This window comes from Protopterus annectens, chromosome 3.part1 (genome assembly GCF_019279795.1).
Source record: "Protopterus annectens isolate FY-2018-M chromosome 3.part1, PAN1.0, whole genome shotgun sequence".
Lineage (NCBI taxonomy): Eukaryota > Metazoa > Chordata > Ceratodontiformes > Protopteridae > Protopterus > Protopterus annectens.
In genome coordinates, this window is record NC_056732.1 from 155,736,096 (window position 1) to 155,758,617 (window position 22,522).

Here is a 22,522-nt window from a genome sequence, read left to right on the forward strand (position 1 = left end):
CCAGTCATCTCTATTGATATGTGACCTGGTGTGACAGTCACAAAATATACAATAACCGTTTGATGATATGACTATACCCACACAGTAAGTATAAACAGCAGTACGTATTGTATTATGTACATATGTAATTACTGTTCAAGCTATAACTGTCTTGTCTTTGGGGTGTACATACATTGACATGTCCTTATCTGGTGTACATTACCATGTTTTCACTTGTTGTTTTCTGCGTTCTTCATTCCTACCATACATGTATGGTCCTTTTCAATACACACACTTCCCCAGAATTGTGTATTTTTAATGGCAGTCTATGTACTCTTGCTAATCACCAACCAACCTTTATTTCAGTATGCTTAAAACATGTTATACTGTACTTTGCACTACCTACATCTTCCTATAATGTGTTGGAATTGTATTCATTGGATTAAATTAAACCCTGGTGGTCTTTGTGGCTATCCACGCAATCTTGCAGAACAAGTTTGTTCTACAGTAAACTTGTCTGCATGTGTTTTTGTTGCTTTACATTGTTTTCTGGGCAACAACACTCTTTCTGGCCACAAAACCTCACTTGTATTCATGCAAACACAAAGAACGACATGCATATGGAATTAGCACTGCTGTTCATTGTGCAAAAATGTGAACTCTGTGTTGGCTTCTCACTAATCCTACATGGCTTTTATTAAAGCCCCATGATAATCTAATAACTGAATAAACAAAATTTTCCTTTCTTTGTAGGTGACATATGCATATATAGCTATAAGTCTATAAACTTTCCTGCCACCTTAAATCTGTAATAGTAAATCCCCTCATCTTAATGAATGTTACATCTAGAATTTTTACAACTTTTCTACATATAATTGCTATTCTTGAACAGAGCTCATAGCCAAAATTCCATATTATTTTCCATTTCATATTTTTCTGTTTGTAATCTTTCTTCATTTGTTAAGAATCTTGTATCATTTAAAACAGTTATGGTTACATAACATTTGTATACCATTCTAGAATTGCTGTTCTTCTATATATTCTATTAACATTTACTGAAAGTACTCTGAAATTGTTGGTTTCCCTATTCCTTAGTTTAAGGGAAAGCATCTTCTCCATATAATTGTTTTTTTTAATATATTGTTCATCATTTATTTCCTTTCTTTTTCTCTTTTGAGTTTATACTTTTACATTTCCTTTTTTATCTTTAACCCTTTTACCAATATAATAATTTTTACCTTTTCTTACTTTACAATTTATATCTTCCTCATCACTAACTTCAGACTCTATTTCTATCTCATCTTCTTCCTCTTTTTTACTATCATCTTTTTCTTTTTCAAAATTATTTTCCATTATTTCTTTTATTTCTTCTTCATTTTTGTTCTTTAACCTTCATTTTATTTTCACGTTCTGGTTCATTATCCCTTTCTTTACAAATCATCTGTATATGTACTTTTTTACATGTATAACATTCAAATTCACATTTCTTTACATTATGCCCAGTTTTCCCACATATGTAACATTTCTTTTTATCATAATTATGTAGCAAGTGTCATTCTCTACCACAAAAAAGTGTTCTTGGTTATCCCCAACATTTTACCACACCTTTGATGCTTCAACAGCAATAATGCTTGGGATATTTATACTTTTTTCATTTTCCATTTTCAAAACAACATTATAATCCCATCCTCCAGATCATAATACCCTATTATCAAAAAACTTTAGAAATGCTCATCACTTCATTACAAATATTTTCTTAAAGTCTTTCTTTCAACTTCTGATCAAAATCGCACATGCATTTTCTTTTTTTTTTCTTGGAAAAAAGTTTTAACTACATACTCATTCCACATATTTTAATTCTGTCTCCTTTCATATTCACATAAAAATGTTTCCATACTTTGTGGAGTCTCAAAGGTAATGTCACAAAATGGCTCTTTATTTATCAGAATGAAAGCTCTTACTTCATGTGTCTTTATACCCAAACGAAGTATAAGTGTGTCCCATACCTTGTCTGTTCATTTCAGTCTTCCCCTTAATTTGGATCCTTACAACAAATATTCTCAACGCATTATCTTCCTTTTTCTTCTCTTTTTGTTCTCTGCTATGAATATCCACTGTCTCACTGAATGTTTTCATCTTGGATGACTCTTCTTTTTTTTAAAACACTGTTAGCTTCTTCTCTCTGGATCCTCTCCATTATGTCTCGCCATAAGACATAATTTTCTGGCTCACTCTGGATAATAATTTCATTTAATATATCATTCTGCAACCCTCTCAACTGGAGTTTTGTAACAATACATTTTTCCTTTTCAACATTCTCTGTTGGCTTGTATAAATCCTTCTGGATAATTTCTGAATCCTACAAACTATTATTTACTTTGATTTTAGAGCTGGCATTTGCCTCCACTCTAACAGTGTTGCCTCCATCTTGCACATTGTCCTCCCAGCTGCCACTGCGGTAGGAACAGGATATGTGCATGTACTCACATGCAGCCAGACATGAGTACAGCCCAGCAAGTAGGGGTCCTTTATTTATATACAAAAATAAACAGTCTCATGCAAAGTGAGGGAATGCCCCCCCCAACACACACACACACACACGCACACACACACACACACACACACACACACACACACACACACACACACACACACGCACACACGGACACACACACACACACACACACACACACACACACACACACACACACACACACACACACACACACACATGTGAATTATTCTTAATTTAATAAAAAGAAGCAGATCCTGTTCATTATGGTCATGCACAATAGGACTGAAGAATCTGATGGCAGCCACCTTACTGCAGAGTGCTGTTGGGGTCAAAAAACTGCACCATCCAAACTTCCAACCTTCCATTTTCTCAACCATTTATCCTAGTGATGGTCATGATGGTATCAGACTGAGCAGTGCATACCATACTTCTCTATCTATAGCAACATTCTCCAGCTCATCTTTGATGATTCCCAATCCACATGAGAGATATAATCTCTTCAGTATGTCTTAGGACAGCTGTGAAGCCTCCTCCAAGTGGGTAATCCCTAGTAGACTTCCTGTAAGAAGTGTCCAGCAGTCATCCTCTCTATGTCCAAACAACCTCAATTTACTCCTCTCACTCTTGAGGACCCCTTGGTCTACTCCAAGATGTACCTGGTTGCTGAGAACAGTGAGCTCAGGAACCCTCCAAAGGAACATTTCCACTGCTTGTATCTGTGATCTCATCCTTTCAGTCAGTACCCAAAGTTCTCAATCAACAGGAAAGGTTGGGGGCACAAACTGATTGGTAAATTGAGACCCTTATCGTAGGATTCAGTTCCTGCTTCCACACCATAATTCAGTACAATGTCTGCAGCAAGGCTACAGCTGTATCCATTCACTGGACAGTCTCTCAGTATCCCCTATTCTTACTCATGAGCAAGATTCCAAAATACTTAAACTTCCAGACATAAGTACAGCCTAGCAAGTAGGGTTCCTTTATTTATATACAAAAATAAATCTTATTTAAAAATATTCACATATTTACAAATGTTTATATACATACAAATATTAAATATACAAATTTGTTTATACATATTTAGAATTTCCTTCACAGCCTTGCAAAATGTTTATCCCTATTAGACCCTCACTCCTTTTCCAATAACCACTATATGATTTTACTCAATATTGTTGCTACAATCCATTTACCATTAAACATAATTTAACTTATTCTTTCATTCCATTATCTCATATAACATCACTTTTTATATATTCTTTTAACATATTCTTTACTTCTATTCTTATAATATCCATATTTAATCATATTCATGTTTATTTTATCCACTTCTTTATATCTTCAAAAAATCTTCTTTACATAGTTTTTCCCATAAATTTACTCTTTTTCATTTCAAAAACACATGTTCCATAGTTTCTTCTTCTTGACAATGTAAACACATTCTATCACTTTTCTTTATATATGGCATATTTCTTTTTACTGGCAATTTATCTGTTACAGAGTGGCACAAACAATCTTGACATTCTACTTTCTGACTGCATCATTTGCTTCTTATTTTTATACATTAATTTTTTCATCTGTTACATTTTCTCATGGTTTTGCATAGTAATGTTTTATCATTGCATTCTTATACCATACTTTTCTATCTTTTTCTATATCACTAGTTTTTATTTTCCACAAATATAAATTTTCTTGGTAACATTTTATTTCTTCATTTATACAGTCTTTTTCTCTTTTACTCTTTTTTATCATACCCCAAAATTTATCACAATTATATTTATACACTTTTACTACTAATCTTTCATCATTCTCATTTATCCACTTTAACACTTTGTACAAATTTAATGAAGCAGCGTATACCACTGGGTTAATTAAACCTAAACCTCCTTCTTCTTTATTGACATAGAAAACTCCTCTTTTTACTGGGTTTAATCTAGAACCTCATATAAATGAAACAATTATGTGCAGCAATTCCTTTTTAAATACTGTTGGCAACATAAATACAATTGCTAAGTATGCTATTTCCCCATTATTACTGAATTTATCAAATAAACCTTTTTTTCTGAATGACGATTATGTTCTCCAGAAAATACATCTTTGCTTTATTTCTTCTATTGTTTTTTCCCATTGAACTCTACTTACATCTTTATTCACAAATTTCATACCTACCACAGACATTTCATTTAATTTTTAAATATATATAATCCTTTCTTTTTATGCTTGCCTCCTAAATCACATTTAAAGTTTCATGTTATACTATTCATATTTATCACTGTATAGTCTAAAGTCTGATGTAATAAGCATTCTCTTTCTTTACAGTTAGTATAAGCATATACTGTTAAAATTCTTTATATTTATTTTCATTTTAAATCTACAATGGTTAATATTCCCATTTTTTGCTAAAGTTACATCTAACATCTTTACTGTATTTCTACAGAATATGGTTATTCCAGAATATCTCTAATTTTCCAAATCCCAGATTGTCTTTCCTCCCCATAGTTTCCCTGTTTGTAGTCTTTCTTCATTTGTTAAAAATTGTGTGTCTTCCAATATAATTTCATCTACATCACATGTATTACACCACTCCAAAATTCCTTGTCTTCTTACTATATTCTTAACATGCAAAGAAAGAGCACTCAAAAAATTTATTTTTCTCGTATTCATAATTGTGCTGCTAATTACTAGGCTAACGTTTTTAACAATCCATTTTAAGCCTAACCAATTTCCTTCCCAAAGGTGAAAATCAGACACTGTACCTTGTCTCTGTGAGTCAAACACCTTAACCATCATACTAAGCCCCAGTCATTAGCAAGAGATATTCTTTTTCATTTATTTCCTTTCTTTTTTCTTTTGCACTTATCCCTTTACATTTTCTTTTTCTATCTTTTACCATATTACCAATATAATTCTTTTTTCCTTTTACTAGCTCCTGGTTTATGTTTTCTTCATAAGTTATGTCAGAACCTTCTTCTACGTCCCCTTTTTATTTTTCTCATCTAATTTTTCTTCTATTCTGTTCATGTTCTAAAAGTTCTTCTTTTTGTTCATTTTCTTGTCTTTATTTTCTTTTTCATTACTGTTATTTTCATTTTTGAAATCCATCCATAAATGTTTGATTTTGTTACATTTATAACATTTCAGTTCACGTTTTTGCATCATGTCCAATTTCCCCACAAATATAACATTTTCTTTTGTCATAGTTACTTATAAAATGTCCTTCTTTTCCAGGAAAAAAAAACATGTTTTTGAGTTGTCCCCAGTGTTTTACAACACCCTGTTCCCCTCAACATTGATCATGCTTGGTATATGTATATTTTTTATCTTTCTATTTTTAACAGAATTTTACATTCCCAGTCACCTCCTTTGTCATAAAGTTTTGCAATATCCAGTGCTTCTTTACATAAAGCTTTCAAATGCCCCTTTAAAGTCTCTCTTTCTACCTCTGTTCAAAATTGTACATGAATCTTCTTTTTTGTTTCCCTGTTAAATGCTTTTATCACGTAAAGATTCCATGGGTTACAGTCTTTCTTTTTTCATATTCTCCAAGAAAATGTTCCATTGAAACAACAGTCTCAAATATGAAGTCACAAAATGTCTCTTTGTTAATAAGTGCTCTACCCTCATGTGTTTTACACCTAAAAGAGCAATTAAGTTGTCCAACACTTCATAGCTGCCAATTTCTTTGTCTTCTTTACTTTGAATCCTTACCACATACTTCAGTTTTTAATTTTCTTCTGCATTCTTTTCTGCTACTCCACTTTTGCCTTCTTTTACTTTCTGTGCATATGTTTTCCATCTCACCAGTATTATTCAGGATTGTCTTTGCATCCTCATTTTGTATTTTCTCCATAATGTCCCCCCAGGACACATCTCCTTTTTCTGGCTCACTCTGCACCATTTTGAGGCATCAGGGCAAGAATTTCAGCCAGATTAAAATTTAACCCTCACAGGCATGGACTGCCTTCCATTCTGCTGGCAAATGTATGTTTGCAGTTTTCTAAAGAAGTCTTTTTAGATGAAAGTGGAGAAATTAAATTTTTTATACGCTAAAGTTCATGCTGTGCTTTGATCATTTGGAGACCTTTATTGACCTTCATTGACCATCGAACACTGGTGTTTCTTCTGGTTTACTGAAACATGGCTTAATCCTAATATCAGTGAAAGCATAGTAAATGTAGAGGGCATGACATTTAGAGCAGACAGAATTCAATTACTCTGTGGCAAGTTTCAAGGAGGGAGAGTGTGTATATATGTAAATAACAGCTGTGTAGTAACTGTGAAGTGGGTAACTCTTTCTGCTCAGAGAACATTGAGTTTCTGTCCCTAAAATGCAGACCCTTCTACTTGCCTAGAGAGTTCAATGGAGTATGTATTACAGCAGTGTACATTCCACTCAATGCAAACAGCAATGAAGCACTGTCTACTCTCTATCAGTTTATAACTGATGTTCAATGCAGCAACCCAGAGTTTGCAATAGTAATTGCAGGGGACCTTAACCAGACCAACTTAAAGACAGTATTACCCCATTACCATCAACATGTGGACTTTGCCATGAGAAGGGAAAATACACTGGATAAGGTATATACCAACATTAAGCAAGCATATAAAGCAGCACCTTATCCACATCTAGGTAGCTCTGACCACCGAGCCTGCCAGCCTGGCTCCTGCATATGAATCACTACTGAACACCAGCAAATCAACTAGAAAACAAATAAGGCTATGGCATGAGGGAGCAGTCTCAGCTGTTTACGACTGTTTCAAGTGCACAGACTGGTCAGTGTTCAGAAAGACAGCCATGGTAGACAACCACATTGACCTGGATACATACACAGAGTCAGTCACAAACTACATCTCAAAATGTGTGGATGATGTAACAACCACCAAGTGCATCACCATATGGGTAAACCAAAAGTCATGGCTAAACAATGAGGTGTACAAGCTTATAAAAGCTAGGAACACAGCATTCAGATCAAATGACATGGATGCTCTACGGGTTGCCAGAGCCAAACTGAACAAAGGTATTAAGGATGCAAAGAAAACCTATGGCAGGAAGATTTAGTGTCACTTTAGTGACCAGAGGGATACCAGATGACTTTGGAAGGACATATAAACCATCATGGACTACAAACCTGCATCAGCCTCATGCAATGATAGCACTGAATATTTGAACCAGCTGAACATCATCTTCATCAGAATTGATGCAGATAACTAAACAGTGGCAAATAAACTACTTGTTGACAAGGATGAAGCAGTGCTGAGCCTGAACACAACTATTGTCATCAGAACATTGAAAAAGGTCAACCCAAGGAAAGTAGCTGGCCCAGATAACATCATGGGTCGGGTACTATGGGAATGCATGAAAGATTTGGCACCAGTACCCATGGACATCTTCAATACTTCTCTACAACTAGCCAGTGTACCAACATGCTTCAAGAAGATGACATCATTCTCTTACCCAAGAAACCAGAACCAACAACTCTAAATGACTACCAACCAGTGGCTTTAACCTCAACCGTGATGATATGCTTTGAGATACTGGTTAAAGATCACATAGCCTCAAGCATACCAGTGACTCTGGACACACTGCAGTTTGCATACAGGACAAATTGTAGTACAGTAAATGTGTCTCTCTAGCAGCCCATGAAACTTTGACCCACTTGGAAAGCAAGAACTGCTACACAAGACTACTATTCATATACTTCAGTTCTGCCTTCAGTACTGTCATCCAAGAGTCTGACCATCAGAATTATAGCCATTTAATAAAACACAATTTGCAACACAAATGCAAAGCTTTCAAACCTTCCCAGTTCTTTTTCAATGCATATTAAATTCAATTAAAAACAATTAACTTTTTTACCAATTGCCAGCCCATCAAATATCTTCCATAGATCACATGACCATACCATAAAACTGTTTTTAAACTGTTTACAGAGGAACTGGGCAATATTACAGTCAGACTCTGAATTAAAAGAGTTAAGAAGTGATAGACCACAAATTGTTTTTAAGAGGGAAAGAAACTTGAAACAATATCTTTGTTACAAAGACTATGCATTTTGTCACAAGAATAGTACTTGTATTCCAAATAAGAGAGCCACTATTCCATGTTATAACTGTGTATATTGCTGCTATATCAATATGAATAATGAGTCTGTTCATCCTATTACTAGTAATGTGTTTAGACTTAACTACATTTGTCACTTGCTCTATGGATAATGTTGTTTATCTGGCTAATTGTGAAGCATGCACTTGCTTCTATATAGGTAAAACACAAAAAGAAAAATCTACCAAATCTAGAATTTCCACTGTATGATACCTTAAACCTCCTGAATCAGAGGCAACATGGGATATATGTAAATTACCCTTTAAGGATATCAGGTGTTTCAGCTAAATGTGATGATGTCATAAGAAGGCAGAAACATGCATGTCCACAGCTAGAGGTGTTTGGCTTCATTAGCCTGAAATTGTCCATAAAAAGACTTAAAAGTAAAAGAAAAAAGTCATGGACATTCAGAATTGCCATTTAGCTGAAACACCTGAAATCCTTAAAGGGTAATTTGCATATATCCCATGTTGCCTCTGATTCAAGAGGTTTAAGGTATCACACAGTGGAAATTCTAGCTTTGTTAGATTTTTCTTTTTGTTTTTTTAACCAATTGGCTTTCCTGTGTGACCTTTTCAAACATTGTTTTAGTATATAGTAAAACCAATCAGAAATTGAAGGAGAATTGGCTCCCATCTTTCTGAAATACACAGGCATATTGACTTGGATGTATTAAGTAAGCATGTCATAAATGTTGGTATTGAACACACTTTTGAATTTAGGGTTTGAAGCTGAAGAGAGGAGGAGATATAGTTAATTTAACAGAGTTAGCAGAGTACACGTGGATTAATTATTTTAGGACTGACTACACCTGGTTTAAATAATGTGAACAGTTTAAAACCAGTTTTAAAGAAGAGGCAGCACTATATATGATTTTGTATATATATTTTTATTCATTATGTCCGGGCTGCTGTTATTGTATATTTCCTTTTTTTTATATTGTCTTGTATTATATATATTTTCATATGTATTTCAGTTCTAGATATGTTAAATGGTATGGTCTTGTGATGTACGGAAGATATTTGATGGCCTGGCAATTGGTATAAAAGTTAATTGTTTTTAATTTAATTTGGTATGCATTGAAAAAGAACTGGGAAGGTTCAAAAGCTTTGTGTTTCTGTTGCAAATTGTGTTTTATTAAATGGCTATAATTCTGATGGTTAGACTCTTGGTTGTTTATTTTGTTTTTATACATTTGGTTTTGCTGTTGGTGTCTACTCAGCCACCTATGAAGGTTCTTTGATTTTTTCAATACTGTCATCCCTCAGAATCTGATAATGAAACTGCTACAGTTGGGCATCAGCTCCCACTTATGTAATTGGATTGGGTCCTAGTGACATAGCTGAAATTACAGATGTATGAATTCCAATTTACCGAGACCAGAAGTCCGAAACTCCACTTGAACAAAAGATCAGTATGCTGAAACACATACCACCAAAACAGGTAACACTGAGCATCTGTAGGTTTACATGGACAGTTCAGTACAGTGATGATCAGGAAATAAACCCTTTCTATCACTATAGTGCAATCTCGGAGCTGGTATATAAAATTAACAGGGGGTGTGGGGGGTGCACAGGGGCTTTCCCCCCTGCAAAAATGTTTTAGGGTATGTTGAACTGTGAGTGTTTTGTGTACTGTGTTGTTTCAGTAGTGTGTGTTTAGGCATACTGATTTTTCATTCAAGTGGTGTTTCAGACTTTTGGTCTCGGTAATTTGGGATTCGGACATCTGTAATTTTGGCGATGTCACTATGATCCAATTGGATTCTAAGCTTTCTCACAGAAAGGCCTCAAAGGGTTTGTGTGAGTGACAACAGTTCCGAAAGCATAACCCTGAATACAGGAGTACCACAGGGGTGCGTCTTAAGTCCTCTGTTAGTCACCTTGCTGACACATGACTGTGTGGCCAGACACGAGTCCAATAAAATTATCAAATTCGCGGATGACACCACAGTCCACAGTCATAGGTCTTGTCAGAGACAGAGAGGAGACAGCTGACATGAATGAGCTCAGACATCTGTTGGGCTGGTGTGACAACAACAACTTAGCACTGAATGTCAGCAAGACTAAGGAACTGATTGTGGATTTCAGAAGGTCTCAAGAGCCATACCAACCTCTAGAGATGAAAGGGATGACAGTGGAAAGGATCAAAAGTACAAAGTTTCTGGGAGTACATATCACTGAGGACATATCCTGGTCAGTCCATGTATCTTGCATGGTCAAAAAATCTCACCAATGCTTGCACTTTCTTAGGAAACTGAGGAAGGCAAAACTATCAAAGACCATCTTCCAAATGTTTTACAGGGGTACCATCAAAAGCGTCCTTGCCAATTACATTACTATCTGGTATGGAAGCTGCAACACCTCCGATCATAAGGCTCTTAGATGAGTTATAAGGGCAGCAGAGAAAATCATTTGTTCCTCTCTTGCACCTCTGGAAGGCTTACATGAGTCATGCTGCATCAGTAGAGCCAGGACGATATCCAATGATCCTTCGCATCCTGCAAGCGGTATGTTCTCCCGCCTCTCCTCAGGTAGGAGATACAGAAGTATGCACTGTAGGACCTCTAGACTTAACAATAGTTTATTTCCTCTCTCCATCAGACTACTGAACTCTTGCGAAAAATAAGTTAGGAGACTGTCAATGCATTCTTCCTCTCCTACCAAATAGTTATGGTATTTATCTGTCTGTACAGAGCCTTACATATCCAGGCTTTGTTGCACTATAAGTATTAAGCTTTTTCATGTGCGATAACTTACCGATATGTATATCTTAAATTTGGTTCATACCTTTGCTTACCATAGGACTCCATGAAGTGCAATATAAATCACACTGTGTAATATTCATGCTGACCATTCCATATGCTGCTTAGTTCTTATGTTATAGTAATGTCATGCACGAGCTGTTACTCAATTCTGTTTATATGTAAAGAGTGTCTGGTCATTATGCTATTATTTTATTCTAGTTTTACTTTTATTTTTATTATGTTATTTTATTACTTTTGTTCTCTGTATGTATGTTTTTGCACTGGGAACGAAGTATTGCAATATCTTCAGCTACACTGTGGTGTAGTTCTGAATGACAATAAAGTTTTCTTTGACTTTGACTTCTTTAAGTAAATCATCCCACAGTCCTCTCAACTGGAGGGTTGTAATTATACATCCATCATTTGCTGACTAATCAGGTCAAAACAGGTTTAGTTGAAACATTTCTTCAGAATCCAGCACACACTCTCCGATCTCAATATTTTCTTTCTCTTTCATTTCTTTCACTACTCTGCCATCTCCTTCTTTCTCCATCTGCTTCCATGTTTCTCTGGGCTGCCTCTGTGCCTGGAATGGAAAAAGGAAGTGCTCCTCCAGAATGGTTCCCACTCATAGTGATGAGTAAAGGAAGTTTCCTGATGCCCTGGCTAAATTTCCCCTAGTAGTATAAATACCACCTTGGGTCTTCCTTGCAAAGAGTTCACTAAGCTAATGGGACTAAATCAGTCAACAAAGAAGGATAAAAAATAAATAAAACTAAATAGTGCCAACATTCTAAGTATTCCTTGAATAGTTTATTCCTTTTTGTATAAACTGGTATTTAATTCAGAAATGTGAAGACTGCTGTGGCATATATTTCCATTGTATGTGACATTATATAGGTGTGTTGATGTAAGGAACTTCTGAGGAGAATTATTTGATTAAATAAATAAATAAAGAAATAAACAAATAAATAATAAATAAATAAATCTGACACCACTAATTCATCAGTCAGATTCCATGGCTCCAAACTCGTGACATCTGGCAATAAAACTTGCTTCTGAGTAAGTGCCTCAACATATGTTAAATCCTAACCACATGATAAGTACATCCTTTCAAAGTTTTATGGTCTGTATGAAATGTACAAAAAGCATTTCTGCTTTTCTAGAGTGTAGTTAAGCATAAGCTCACTGAAAACTCTGAAGGAAAATCTATGCCTCTGAACTTCAAATAGCATTATTAACAAGGTGCAACAGAATGTAATCTGCCTAGGGAATGCATCTTATGCAAGACATCAGAAACAGTTACACACTTCACCAATTCAAGTTATTGCATGAGCAATATACGATGGCTCAAAATAAGCCTACAAGTTTGTCTGGCCATTTCTGAGACCCCAGCCTTTCTACATTATACCACACACCCAAAGTGTAATGCCTTCAAAAGAGCTACAAAGCCCTATGAAAAGTCAAAACCCTCTAGTGACTCCCATACAAATGCCTGTTATAAGAAATCAAAGCAAGTCTGGCATCAAGACTGAGAAATGTTATCATAATACTTCTTATGTTTATTGATACAAAAGATGTTCTCCATAAAGTGACTGTTTTTTTAACAAAGTAAGACTGATCTGGATAAACCAGTTTATGAGACACATACATTAATCAACTGACCAAGATCTTCATAAGCAGGATTACAGTCTATATTTGTATTAGTAATGCACTGGTACAAATGTGTGGTTGTCAATTCTATATGGTATGTGGCTGCATATAAACAAGGAATATTTCCAAGGAGGGGGAATTGTGCTTTAATAGGTATATTAATTGCTATCAGGAAAAGGGAAAGTACTTTACCACAGTCTTTAATGAACTGAAGAACAGCCATCAGAACCAGGAGATTTATATGTCTTCACAGCAGAAGTCATCATTTGTAGCTCTGTTGCAGTAATTGGAGCTACAACCACTGTAGCTATGCTGCTGTCATTTTAAGTAAAGCACACTGGCATCTAAGAAATGGCGAAACAGCCTCATAGCCATTTTTGGAACAGTCATATATTGTTCATACAGGATTGCCCTTGTTCCTGCTGGTGGGTTTACTTGTTCTAAGATCATTAAAAGCAGTCACATTCAGAGAATCCCACTGCTTCTCAACTCTCTGCATCAGACATCTGATATTCTCAGGACCAGCCAAGTCAGTAAAGCTCTTCAATTTTAACAACAAAACTACCTTATCAGCTTGAATTCTTTGGAGAAATTCCTTAACCCACTTTAAGCCTTCCTATGAATTTTGATCTCACATGGTTAGACAGCACCTCCAAATGCTACAACTCATTCTAAGAGATGCCTCTGCCTCAGACATTTTTATTTATCACAAGTTGCCATCTACTCAGTTATTGGTTCATGATCACTGTTTTATCTCCATTAAAGATAGTAGTGCACCCTGATACGACTATGTAAAGGAATCTGACATACATGTTCAATGCAAAATTCTTTAAATATAAGCTTTTGCAAGCAAAACAAGGCCAGCCTTCACAGATGGGAATTTGTTTCTATGGTATCCTAACTGCCAAGACAGAGGCCTCTGTGCTGAGTTTAAGGTAGAATGTCTGCTAATCATGCAAGACTGATCCCAAAGAAAATTGATTACAAAAATGCAATCAAACCAGTTAGTCAGTCCATTAAGAGATTATGAGGTATAAATTCAGATGTCAAATAAATCAACTTCTCCATGTCTCACAGATAGTGTAGACAAAGCTGCCTTCCCTAGTAGGTTCACAGCAGTGCATGTCTCCAAGACTATGGAATAACTGCTGTCATAAGTTAATCCATTATATTAAGGACAATCACACAGACTTCTTCACATATGTATGCAGTCTGAAAGGTAGTGCACAGATCTGCTTTGCTGGTCAATAACACCATATACACAAATGCCATAGATATAGCCAACCTACTGCCAAACAGGTTTAGTGAAAACTTCACCCCTCTGCCCCCCCATTAGTAAACCAGGACATCCCCAGCCACCTGCCCCCCCCTCCCCTCATCATCAGGGAGGAGGTGTTTAATGCCCTCTCAAAGGCAAAAAATACAGTCTCCATGGGACCCAACAACATCCCTGGCTGTATTCTATATGAACTCAGGTATGAGCTGTCAGCTCCATTAGGCACCCTATTCAACCAAAACCTGAGCACCAGCTTCGTCCCAGTGAATGGAGGACAGCCACTGTGATCCCTCTACACAAAGGTGGAGCATCAACTGACCCAGGCGATTATAGGCACATCAGCCTAACTAGCTTGATCTCCAAGGCCATGGAACGCATTATCATGGACCTTATAAACAAGGACATTGGCAACCTCCAAATGCTTGATCCCCATGCAGTTTGGTTTTGTCAAAGGGAGATTGTGCCTGTTAAACTTGGTCGACTTCTTCAAAACTGTCACCAAAGCCATGGACAAGGGGGAGAGAGTGCACAGTGCCTACCTTGACCTAGCCAAAGCCTTCGACATGATTCCCCACTCAGGCATAATAGATAAACTCTCCCAGCTAGGCAGCAACCCATATGTTACCAGATAGGTAGCTAACTGGCTCACTGATAGAAACCGCTCAGCCTAAATAGGGGAAGCCACCTCTAGTAGTAGACCTGTAACAAGTGGTGTACCCCAAGGATTGGTCTTAGGGCCACTACTGTTTGGGATATACTTTTCTGAGGTGCAAGCCAAAACCAGTGGTCTGCGGCTGACCAAGTTTGCAGATGACTGCAAGCTGGGTGCTGTCTTAAACTCCCCTAGTGATGTGAACATCCTCCAAGAGGGCCTTACCCAAACAAATGACTGATACCAGAAGCATGGACTCAAACTGAATGCCAAGAAATGCATCATTATCCCATTTGGGGAAAATGGAGTCCCCACTAATTATCACATTAATAACAACATTATTACTACCTTGCCATTAACTGGGAAAACTACTCATGTACCAACACCTTTGCCCAATGGTTCTTGGAATTCATAAATTCCAATGCCCTGGATCAGCTAATCCATAGTCCCACCAAGGGCTCCAATATCCTAGACCTGGTCATTACCAACATGGGAAATCGATGCTCCACACCTATGGTCACCCCCTCGTTAGTCAGGTCTGACTATAAGCTAATCATCCTTAACATCCACGTCCCACCCCAGCCCCCAGTAAGGAAACCTCGATAAAAAACTTCTCCAAAGCCAACTTCATGCTACTCAAGTCAGAAGTGACAAACTTCATGACACCCATGCAGACGGGAACTGAAAGTTCAACTGCTGAATCCTACACTAAGGCACTGTACGAGCACATCCACTCATGCATGAATTGTGTCATCCCAAATAGAACCAAGATGCTCTCATCCAAAAAAAGGAAGCCAATCTGGTGGTCCCCTGCCATAAACAAACTTTACAACAAAAGGAAGAAACTGTTGCAGAAAAGAGGAAAATACCAGGATGCAAAAAACTCCCTTACCAGCCTCAGTAGGAAACTGAGATCCCTCATAAAATCCTCCAAAGCTAATTACGAAAATAAAATTGCCAAAGATTCCAAAGACAACCACAAGGCATTTTATAACTATGTCAAGAATCTAAAAACACAAGCACAACACTGTACCACTCGAACGGATACAAAACTAGAAAAACTTGAAGTATCAGTACTTGAAATGATGCAGCCGACAATAAAATTAAGCGCTTTCAATCACTTTAATTTACGTGACCTTCCTCAGAAATGCCATTTGAAATCAGTTACTTCCTTTTATAACTTTATACAGGAAATTACATCATTGTAAAACATTAAATTATTTATAAATGCTTTAAATATCTTACCAAATTCATATAAAACATATGTTTATCAAATATAATGTAATGTAAACTGATGCTTACAATTTCTTATTGTTACCTATAAGTTAAAAAACATTTTAGATTTATGGTGTCATTTAATCCTGGGTGTGTGTCCGCTCCCAGGTAAAGCTGCCAGTAAGCCTCTTTACACTCCAGTATGTTATTTAAATCCCCTGTGAAACTAACATTGTCAACCTTATCCATTACGAAAAATTCAAATTTTTTGAAATCCTTACACATGATGGAATGTCTAAATAAAGCGTTAGATTTATCCTTTTTCTTTATGGCCAAATTATGTTCATAAATACGCCTTTTCAGATTTCTTTTAGTCTTCCCAATGTAATATACCTTACATGTCACACAGGTAGCCGCATAAACAATCAGTTCACTAAGAAAAAGGATAAATCTAACGCTTTATTTAGACATTCCATCATGTGTAAGGATTTCAAAAAATTTGAATTTTTCGTAATGGATAAGGTTGACAATGTTAGTTTCACAGGGGATTTAAATAACATACTGGAGTGTAAAGAGGCTTACTGGCAGCTTTACCTGGGAGCGGACACACACCCAGGATTAAATGACACCATAAATCTAAAATGTTTTTTAACTTATAGGTAACAATAAGAAATTGTAAGCATCAGTTTACATTACATTATATTTGATAAACATATGTTTTATATGAATTTGGTAAGATATTTAAAGCATTTATAAATAATTTAATGTTTTACAATGATGTAATTTCCTGTATAAAGTTATAAAAGGAAGTAACTGATTTCAAATGGCATTTCTGAGGAAGGTCACGTAAATTAAAGTGATTGAAAGCGCTTAATTTTATTGTCGGCTGCATCATTTCAAGTACTGATACTTCAAGTTTTTCTAGTTTTGTATCCGTTCGAGTGGTACAGTGTTGTGCTTGTGTTTTTGGTAATTGAAGTTTCGGGCTAAACTGATGGCAGCGGAGAGTGCAACACAGGAAGTGTTGCTCAATTTGTCTACCTATTCCATTGAGGACGACGCAGATAACAGGAGGGAGAGACCGGGTCTCTCCAAATTGGATTTGCAAAAACTTATAGTCGGAACCATCAAGGACTATTTTGCTGAACAAAAAAGTAAGCATATTGATTTTTCAGAAGGTATACGACCTTCCGACTCGACAAGGACATCCAGTTCCAATGTGAGCTTGATACCGGGGGACAGAGTTGGGCGTGGAGACGTGAACTCTGCAACGGAAGCTACATCGAGTCTGGGAAGACAAGTTTCTGTACGTTTTGGCACAGATAACATCAACAATACAGGATCGTTGGGGACTAATGAAAATGAAGGAGATGTGTGGAGATATGTGTCCAAAGAGAGTGCGAACCCTTTTACAAATTTGGAAAACACGAATGTAAATTCCAATATTGTAAGTACTGACAATTTTGAATATATTAATTGTCGTAAATGTATATACGAACTGGAAAGAGTGGTATCCAAATATGTTTCATTAAACATCGAGGTACAGTACTTAGATGAATGTGTTAGACGCCAAGTAGTACCTCAAGGGTTGCGCACAGCTAAATTTCCTAACTGTGTGACACCAGGAGACAAGCTTTGTTCGGATTTGATAAAACTTTATAATGACACTGGAATAAGGATGATGACATTATTAATCGAACATTATAAAGGTGAATTGTTCAAGTTAAAAGAAGTTATACAAAATTTGGATTCCAAAATAAAGAACAACAAATCTTTCAGTAACTTTCTAGTCTTGTATAATGGAGTGGAAGTGAAGGCGGAGAGACAGAAGGCAACGATTGTGACTAGAAAGCAAAATAAATTCAAGAGAGATCTTATGGCTTATAACACTAATAAGGCTTATATAGTAAATGAAAACACTGGTGGTGAAAATATGAATGCGACACAAATAAACATCACCAATTGTAACACTGATTCAACAGATAATGTTTCCAATTTAAATAGTCTTGCAGAAAATGACACAACTAATGCAATAGTGTTTGTTGAAACTGACAACAAGGAAACACAAGGAAATAAAAATAAAAATAATGGAAACAATACAAACAATACCACCTATGCAGAAGCAGCTAATACACCAGCTAGCAGCTCAGCAGTCCCTTTTCAGGGGAACAACAATCAGAACAAACGGACTACACGGTGGTACAATGCCACCCAAAAAAAGTTCAAGCCAAAAGGCAGGAACAAGAAGAGGTGGTAGAGGACATTGAGAGTTATGAAATCACCATTTTAAATTTGTCAGATGTTGTATTAAGTGAAGATGCATCTAGTGTGTTAAGAAAAGGCTTTTCATTTATTCCAACAAATAAAGTGAATATAGGCAAGTTACTGATAGATTTTAGATTGTATCTAAGAAAACTGAATCTAAATTATATATTACATGATATAACACAAGGGAATAAAGATGAGGGGAATATAATTAAGAAACCGAGTACATATAACCCTCCTTTGATTAATACATTACAGGTCTTCCAGAATTCATGTGAAAAAGATTTCAGGCTATTCAAAAATAACAGCAAGTACAAGCAAAATCTAAGTGAAGGTGAAATTAAAGCTTTAAGAACACTTAGTGAAGACAGTAATGTTAGAGTTATGAGAGCAGAAAAAGGAGGGATGATTGTCATCATGAACACTAAAGAGTATGTAAACAACATAGAAAAGTCCCTAGCAGATGAAAATACTTATAAGAACATTAGTTTGGAAACAGTAAGGATAAAATATAAAGCTATAAATAGTTTTTTATTTGACATGTTCAGTCAGGGGGAAATAGATTTAAATAGTTATGAGTACATGCTAGTAGAAGAGCCAAAATTGCCTAAATTATTTGGCATTCCAAAAGTACAGGATAGTCTGAGTAATATACCATTCAGACCAATAATATCAGCAAAGATGGCAAAAACAGAAAATATTTCAATCTGGCTTGACAAAACATTGAATCCAATAGTACAAAAATCAAAATACTATTTGAGAGATTCCTGGCATTTATTGGAAATATTAAGAAATTATAAAATGGATGAAACGTCTGTATTTTTTGGGACTTTAGATGTAAAAAGTCTGTATACATCTATAGATCAACAGACTGGAATAGAGTATATGAGGGAATATTTAAACAAAAATACCAGTCTAACGACCATCAAAATCAATACTTGTTGTAGTTTGATGGATCTAATATTAGAGAATAATTTTTTTATATTCAACAACAAGATTTACCAACAAACTGCGGGTGTAGCCATGGGTGCTAGGGTAGCCCCTGCATTCGCGAATATCGTGATGGCAAATTGGGAGCAAAAGCACCTAGAAGTACACCCAAGTTATGGAAAAATAAAGATTTACCACAGATTCATAGATGACTTGATTTTTTTATGGGCAGGAACAGAATTGGAATTTATAGAATTTGTGAGTGATCTAAATAATACTACTAATTTTCTAAAATTTAAGATTGGTAATTTTGGTGAGAATATAAACTTTTTAGACATCAACTTGACTATAGACAGTGAGTCTAGGATTTTCACAAGTAGAATTTATAGGAAAGCATGTTTTGCTAACCAGTACTTGCACAGTGAAAGTTTGCATCCCCCCCACATGAAGAAAGGAGTTATCAAAGGACAGTATATTAGACTCAGTAGACTTACAACCAGCGAAGAAATATTTCTTAAAGAAGGTAAAACTTTAAGTAGATTATTTCAAAAGAGGGGTTATGAAAAAAAGTGGATCAAACAAATAGAGAAAGAAGTTTTTCCGCTCAGAAAAGGAGTAGCTAAACCCATATTACAGTCCATAGATATCATGGTGGAAGGAGGAGAGTTCATCGGTGAACATGCAAAAAGAGAAGGGGACGAATACATGATAAGTTTTCCAATTCCCATAGTAGATGAAATGTGGGAAATCAAAACAATAATATTAGAGAATTGGAAAATAATTATAGGTAACAAAGATTTGGCCAATATAATAGGTATAATTCCTAAATTCACATTCAAGAAGGTCACCAACATCCAAAGTATGTTAGAGAACAAGAAGACATCGATGTCCAAACAGTCTAGAGCTTGTACAATAAAGAAAGGAACATATAGTTGTAACAACTGTAGGCAGTGTAGGTACATAAGCAACACTTCATTCATCACTTTAGGAAAACATAAGGAAACTTTTTGGGCAAAAAGTTATAACAATTGTAATAGTGAACTGATTGTTTATGCGGCTACCTGTGTGACATGTAAGGTATATTACATTGGGAAGACTAAAAGAAATCTGAAAAGGCGTATTTATGAACATAATTTGGCCATAAAGAAAAAGGATAAATCTAACGCTTTATTTAGACATTCCATCATGTGTAAGGATTTCAAAAAATTTGAATTTTTCGTAATGGATAAGGTTGACAATGTTAGTTTCACAGGGGATTTAAATAACATACTGGAGTGTAAAGAGGCTTACTGGCAGCTTTACCTGGGAGCGGACACACACCCAGGATTAAATGACACCATAAATCTAAAATGTTTTTTAACTTATAGGTAACAATAAGAAATTGTAAGCATCAGTTTACATTACATTATATTTGATAAACATATGTTTTATATGAATTTGGTAAGATATTTAAAGCATTTATAAATAATTTAATGTTTTACAATGATGTAATTTCCTGTATAAAGTTATAAAAGGAAGTAACTGATTTCAAATGGCATTTCTGAGGAAGGTCACGTAAATTAAAGTGATTGAAAGCGCTTAATTTTATTGTCGGCTGCATCATTTCAAGTACTGATACTTCAAGTTTTTCTAGTTTTGTATGTCAAGAATCTAAATGGCAATCCTCAGATCTGCTCTGAGCTAAAACAGAATTGCATTAAATATACTGATCCCAAGGATATTGCCAATATCCTGGCAGATCGATTCAATGCCAACTTCATCCCCCTCTCACCCCCTAAATGGCCCATCTCAATACCGGAAGATTGCCAAATTCTGGTAATAACGGCCACCCAGGTAAAAAATGCACTCTCCAAAACTAAGAATACAACATCCATGGAACCAGATGACATCCCAGGCTGTGTACTACATGAACTACAATATGAACTGGCACCTCACCTAAGTGTCATGTTTAATCATAGCCTCACCTCAGGTTTCGTGCCCACTGAGTGCTACAGTTATCCCACTCCACAAGGGGGGATCCAACTTGGATCCTGGAAACTACCGTCCCATCAGTCTGATGAGCCTTATCTGCAAGGCCATGGAGCGTAGTATCATGGAACTTATAAACAAAGACATTGGCAACCTTCAAACACTGGACCCAACCCAGTTTGGGTTTGTGAAGGGCCGATCTTGTCTCCTGAACCTGATTGACTTCTTCGAATCAGTCTCCAGAGCCATGGACAAGGGTATGGTGGTTCACACAGCCTATCTAGATCTTGTCAAGGCCTTTGACACCACCCCCCCACTCTGGAATCATAGATAAACTTACTAAGCTGGGCATTAATCCCTACGTCACCCAATGGGTTGCTAACTGGCTTACTGATAGAACCCACACTGTAAAGGTAGTAGACTCCAAATCCAGCTCCAGACAAGTGACAAGTGGAGTACCTCAGGGTTCAGTCCTGGAACCGCTCTTGTTTGGCATCTACTTCTCTGAAGTACAGGCCAACACTAAGGGACTCTGGCTAACAACGTTCGCAGATGACTGCAAACTGGGAGCCATTATTGAATCCCCAATTGATGTGGATACTCTACAAAAGGGCCTTACAGAAACAGATGCTTGGTGCCAGAGCCATGGGCTCAAGTTCAATGCCAAGAAATGTATAGTTATCCCCTTTGGCAACAAAACATATATCCATGAATTAACATATAGGTGGCAGTACACTAAACACCGAAAGTGTGATAAGAGACTTAGGGACACAGGTGGACAGTGGTCTCAGCTTCGATAACCACATCGCCATAACAGTCATTTCATCCAGAAAAAAAGGAAGTCATTGTCCCGCTGTACTCATCCTTCATTAGATCCATTATAGAATACAACGCCCTGTTTGGTATGTACCTCTCAAGACATCTGCAACAACAGGAAAGGCCGCAGAAATACCTCACTAAAAGAATCACAGGCCTAAAGCAGATGCCCTACGCTGACTGCCTTAAAAAACTCCAGCTATACTCTGTCACATATCGTCTACTCAGAGGCGATCTCTGCTTAACATATAAGGCCATGTCAAACCCAGAGCTGTTGGACGTGCTACACTTAAAGAAATCCCAATCCCTCAGAGCCACACGCTCCAGGTATCTAAACCTTGTCATCACAATAAACAAAACATGCTGGAGGGATAGGTTCCTGACCCAGAGACTCCCCAGACTCTGGAATA